A 6,071-nucleotide genomic window follows, 5' to 3' on the forward strand; every position below is an offset into this window, starting at 1 on the left:
CTTTTTTTTTTATTTATCTGTAGTGGACTCAAGGGAGGGTTGCCAGCAGATCAGAAGCAGAGCAGAGGTGAGAGGGAAATATGGAAAAGACAACATTACTTGACCAAGTCCATAATATCCTGCCTGAATACCTACCTACCTACCTACCTACCTTACCTACCTACCTACCTGCCTGCCTGCCTGCCTACCTGCCTGCCTGCCTGCCTGCCCGTCTGTCTGTCTGTCAGTCAGTCAGTTTGTCTGCATGCCTGCCTGCTTGCTGTTATTTGACAATGCCAGACACAACACAAAAACAATACAAAACTATAAAAAAGAAAAGCTCTATCATTCCCTCCTCATTTTCTGTCTAATATCTCGATCTTTCTCAATGAAGCCTGCCCCTCACCCACCCTCACTATTTATTTCCATTATACTATAAGTCCCGGTGAAGAACCTTCACCATTCCCTAATTTAACACTGAACACTCATAGAGGAGAAACACTCCAGCTATCTATCACTGGTTAGTGACCAAGCAGTGTGGTTGTGAAGCCTTTCTAGAATACACAATTGTTTGAACGAAAGTCACTGATTATATGATGTTATGCCTGTATTCCACCAGGATATTCCACCAACCCTCCCATTTTTTTTTTCCCCAACCAGTCCACCCAATGGGCAACAAGTATTATAAACTGTCCCCTGTTATGGCGAATGTGTCTGTACTTCTATCACTGACATTATAGTATGATGTTTCATGGGCCAAGACATTGTTTGAAATAATAACAGAAATTTTAAAAACAAAAAAAAGAAAAACCATTCCCTCAAACCAACTTGCCCCTACTATTTACCTGACTAATATGGCTGGTAAAAACAGAGAATTAGAGAGAGAAAGATAGTGAACAGCTTTGTTGTGGAGCATAGTTCAAAGTGGAAATTAACAGTTGTAATTTGTGGGGTTGTTTTTTTTTTTTTTCCAGTACTATGATTGAATCCTCTCATAACAATAAGTCAATAAATATGATTAATAGTTCTCTCTCTCTCTCTCTCTCCTCTCTCTCTCTCTTTTTCTCTGTTTCCCAGTCTCTCTCTATCTCTCTCTATCTCCCTCACTTTCTCTCTGTCTCTCACAGAATAGTTTGATACTTTTTAAATTACTGTCAGGTCAAAACCAAAATTCTTGTGGTTCTTTAATCTTATTGTTTTTTTTTAGCATCTAAATTTTTCCCAACACATACACACACACCCATATATTTAAATCCAGACATGGGGTTAATCTTAAATCGTCAATGTTATCCTGTCTGTCCTTCCCTTTCTTAAGATGGTAGGTTGTTGCTATTTGCGAGAAATTAGGAGGTTATTTCTAGCAGACCAAGCAGCCACATAGGACCTCCCACGTAGGCTCATCTCACACACACACACACACACACACACATATATATATATACATACACACACACATACATAGACATACATATATTCACACACACACACACACACACACATATGCATACATATATTCACACACACACACACACACACACACACACACACACACACACACACACACACACACACACACACACACACACACACACACACACACACACACAGAGGCAAGCACATACCCTCTACCTCTTTATTTTTTTTTATTTGCTCCTCTCCTTCCTTCCATGAAATGATTTCTTTATTCTTCTTCATTTTTGGTGAAAGCTTTTTATCTCTCTTTTCTTTTTTAACTTATTTATTTTCTTTCTGTTGTATGTTTGTTACCTATTTACCTGTAGTCTGTTCTTATTTCTCTTCTGTTGGTATGTATTTTGATAGAGCATAATTTAGATACTTCTGTTGTTCTTATTTTAACCTGCAGATCACCCCTGATTGAAATAGACTTATGATCAAAAACTATTCCACCTATGACCATTCCATCTGTTTAGGGGTATTTAGGTCTAGTCGTTGTAAGAAAAAATATTGGATTCGGTATACAGTGTGGCACCACTTATTCACCCAAGTGAAAATTCTATATTCCACTGCAAACAGGCCAGGCACTTTTCACCAATTTCTCATGCTTTCATGCTCCTGTTGAGAAATTGTTAGGTGATGCTGTTGTGAATTAACACTGTGTCAGCTTTAATTCAGCAGTCCCGTGAAGTTGTTTCAGCTATAACCATCTAATATGTATGAGGGACTGTACTAGCCAAAGATAGTAGTGCATGATTTGAAAGCAATTCAACTGCTATTTTTAGCAGATCACGTGACCAAAGGGGAATCCTAGGTTAAGTCATTTGTTAGGTTTAACTCTTTTGTTATTGTATTTCTGTTGAAATAACACTGCCTAGGTTTCAAATAATGGAGAATTTAGTGAAATAATTGTCATTATTAAGTTGCTGTAAAGTGGTGAGCTGGCGGAGTCATTAACACACCAGCCAAAATGCTTAGTGGCATTTCATTCGTCCGTATGTTCTGAGTTCAAATTCTGCTGAGATCAGCTTTACCTTTCATCCTTTTGGAGTCGACGATAAAATAAGTACCAATTGAGTACTGGGGTTCAATGTAATCAACTTGCCCCACCCCTGAAATTTCAGGCTTGTACCTAGAGTAAAAAGGATTATTAAGTTTCTGTTTGGAATGTAAGTTTACACAAAATTTTAATGGGAAACTTTCAATTAGATTACTTTAAAAATGGAAGTTTGTATCATGAAACTAGGAGCCATCTCATACAAGTTTGTTTGAAAAGGGTTAATATTTTAACTGCAGAATTAATTTCATGGTTGTTCCAGTATTGATATGATGTTAAATATCTACCAAAATATAAAATTGTTTTTTTGTGCAAGTCATGTTGCCTCAGTAAACTTGAAATACTTGCTTGCTTGCTTCATGTTCTTGATTGATGAAGCTGGGGGCATCCCAGGTTTGTGGTCCCAGAGGTGTCATCAAGCATAGAGCTGACCAAGTCCATCCGTGCTCTCCATTGCTGGCAGTCCCATGCAAGCCCCTCTGCATCCTCCAAGATGACATTGAGCCTCTGGGGATCTTCCTTAATTACGTCCAATCACCTGATGTGGTGCCTGCTATGAGACCTCTTCCAGCTCACAGCTGCTGTGTCAGGTGAGAGTAAAGCCCTGGTAAGATGATCTAGCTTCCTGTTAAAATTTTGTGTAAACTTATATTCCAAACAGCAACTTAATAATGACATGTCTGAACAAAAAATAGTTTCAAACAGAAAATAGATTGATATATATAAAACTGCTCTCTGCAGTTAAGGATAATGAAATTTTGAGTGGCTATATCTGATTTCCTCAATAAATCGGTTGAAATAGAAAAAAGAATAAAATTAAGCTTGTGGAATTCAGTTTTGGAACTTATAAGAATTTTTTATTGTTTCTTTTTTACATTTGTTATTTGTGTCTAGGATATAAAAGTCAAATTGTGTGTGGAATGGGTAGAAGAGGATGTGGTTGTCTAGGCTAATTATATCCATTAATAACCTTTGTGAAAGGCTTTAACATTATACTTCCCATCTTCCTTGTCCCTAAAATGCAAAGCAAACAAAAAGCATCATCATTACCATCATCATTATTATTATTATTATTAGTAGTAGTAGTAGTAGTAGTAGTAGTAGTAAGCTGGCACAGTCATTAGAGTGTTTGAAACGAAACTTGTTTTGTAGTATTTGTTCTGGCTCTTAACGTTCTGAATTCAAATCTTGCCAAGGTCAGTGTTGCCTTTCATGCTTCCGGGGTTGATAAAATATACAACTGGGATCAATATAATCAACTAACCCCTCTGCAATTGCTGGCCTTGTGCCAAAATTTGACACATTATTATTATTATTATTATTATTATTATTATTATTATTATTATTAGGATGGCAAGCTGGCAGAATCATTAGCATACTGGGCAAAATGCTTAGTGGCATTTTGTCTGTCTGTATGTTTTGAGTTCAAATTCCACCAAGGTTGACTTTGCCTTTCATCCTTTTGTGGTTGACACAATAAGTACCAATAAAGTACTGGGGTTGGTGTAGTTGACTAGCTCCCTCCCCTCAAGAAACTGCTGGCCTTGTGCCAAAATTTGAAACCATTATTATTATTATTATTATTATTATTATTATTAAGGCAGCAAGCTGGCAGAATCATTAGCATGTGGAACAAAATGCCTATCAGCATTTCCTCTGGTTCTTTACATTCTGAATTCAAATTCCATGAAGGGTCAACTTTGCCTTTCATCCTTCCAATGTCAATAAAATAAGTACCAGTTAAATACTGGTATCAATTGACTATGTCCTACTTCAAAATTTGAGGCTTTGTGCTTGTGTTAGAAATCATCATTTTACATTTTTCCCAAACTTGTGATATTTCTTCCAGCTTTTTGTATTCTGAGTTCAAACTGCATCAAGGTCAGTTTGTACCTTTCCTCTACCTCTCCAGGGTCAACGAGTACTAGTCAACTACTGGGGTTGATATAATAGGCTATTTCCTTCCTACAGTGAAGGCACATTGCTCAGTAGTTAGTGTATTCAGCTCATGATTGTAAGGTCACGTGTTCGGTTCCCGACAACACATTATGTCTGAGCAAGATACTTTATTTCATGTTACTCCAGTCCACTCAGCTGGCAAAAAGCTGTTCTTGTAGTTCAATGGGCCAGCTTTGTCACATTCATTGTGTCACGCTGAATCTCCCTGAGGACTATGTTGAAGGTACTTGTGCCTGTGGTGTGCTCAACCAATTATACTTTAATTTCATAAGCAGGATGTTCCATTGATCTAATCAACTGGAACACTCATCATGATGGAGTGCCTCAGCCCTCCCTGCAAATTTTTAGCCTTTTTATCTGATTTAGAAGTGACTTTTTTTACCTTTTTTGTATGTCCTTATATATACTGTAGGGCCGGGTCCAAGCTATGAGCCTAAGGTGTTATAGGGAAGATGTCAGAATTCTCCAGAGCATGTGGGCTGTTCTCAGTAGGGCAATCTTCAGGAACTTATACATGTTGATGTTGCTTGGATATATGGTTAATGAACTTTCCCCTTCAGCATGAGTCCTAGAGCTGACATTATTCCAGTCTCCATATTTCACATCCTGTTAATTTCAATCTGCTGCTGCTGCTGCTACTACTACTACTACTACTACTACTACTACTACTACTACTACTACTACTACTACTACAATTATTATAATGATGGTGGTGAATTGATAGGGTTGTTAGAAAGTAAAAAAAGTACCAGTTGAAAACTGGGATTGATGTAATCAACTTAACCCCTCTCCCGAACTTGCTGGCCTTGTGCCAAAATTTGAAGCCATTATTTTTAAGGGCCCTTGTGGCAAAATTTGAAATCATTATTGTTAAGGCAATGGAGTGACAGAAATTAAATTCTGGATTAAATGTTATGTAGGCACAGACATAGCCATGTGGTTAAGCTCACTTTGCAACCACATGGTTCCAGGTTCAGTCTCACTGTGTGGCACCTTGGGCAACTGTCTCTTACTACAGCCCTGGATCAACCAATGTCTTGTAAGTGAATTTAGTAAATGAAAACTGTTGAAGCCCATCTATGTGTATGTACGTATATATATATATATATACTGCCTGACTGGTCCTCGTGCCAGTGGTACGTAAAAGCACCCACTACACTCTCAGAATGGTTGGCGTTAGGAAGGGCATCCAGCTGTAGAAACTCTGCCAGATCAGATTGGGGCCTGATGCAGCCATCTGGCTCGTCAGTCCTCAGTCAAACTGTCCAACCCATGACAGCAGGGAAAGCGGACTTTAAACGATGATGATGATGATGATAAATAAGTAACAATTGAAGGACACGTGTCATTTATTTTTAATTCTCAAGAACATTGCCCCTCGTGTTCTGAAGTAGATTATGGACTGTATATTTAATAAAATGTACATCTCTGAATAGCTCAAAAGTGGATTATATACTCAGTTGGGTCAAATTAACTGCATACATTACCCAAATATCATTCTGCCAGTACTTCTGTACCAAGGTTGGACTTCATCTAAAAATTGTTGTGGTTGCATTTTATTCCGACCTAACTAGGCACTTCAACTGAATCTTGTTTATATTATATGTATGTGTGTTTGTGT

This window comes from Octopus bimaculoides, chromosome 14 (genome assembly GCF_001194135.2).
Source record: "Octopus bimaculoides isolate UCB-OBI-ISO-001 chromosome 14, ASM119413v2, whole genome shotgun sequence".
Lineage (NCBI taxonomy): Eukaryota > Metazoa > Mollusca > Cephalopoda > Octopoda > Octopodidae > Octopus > Octopus bimaculoides.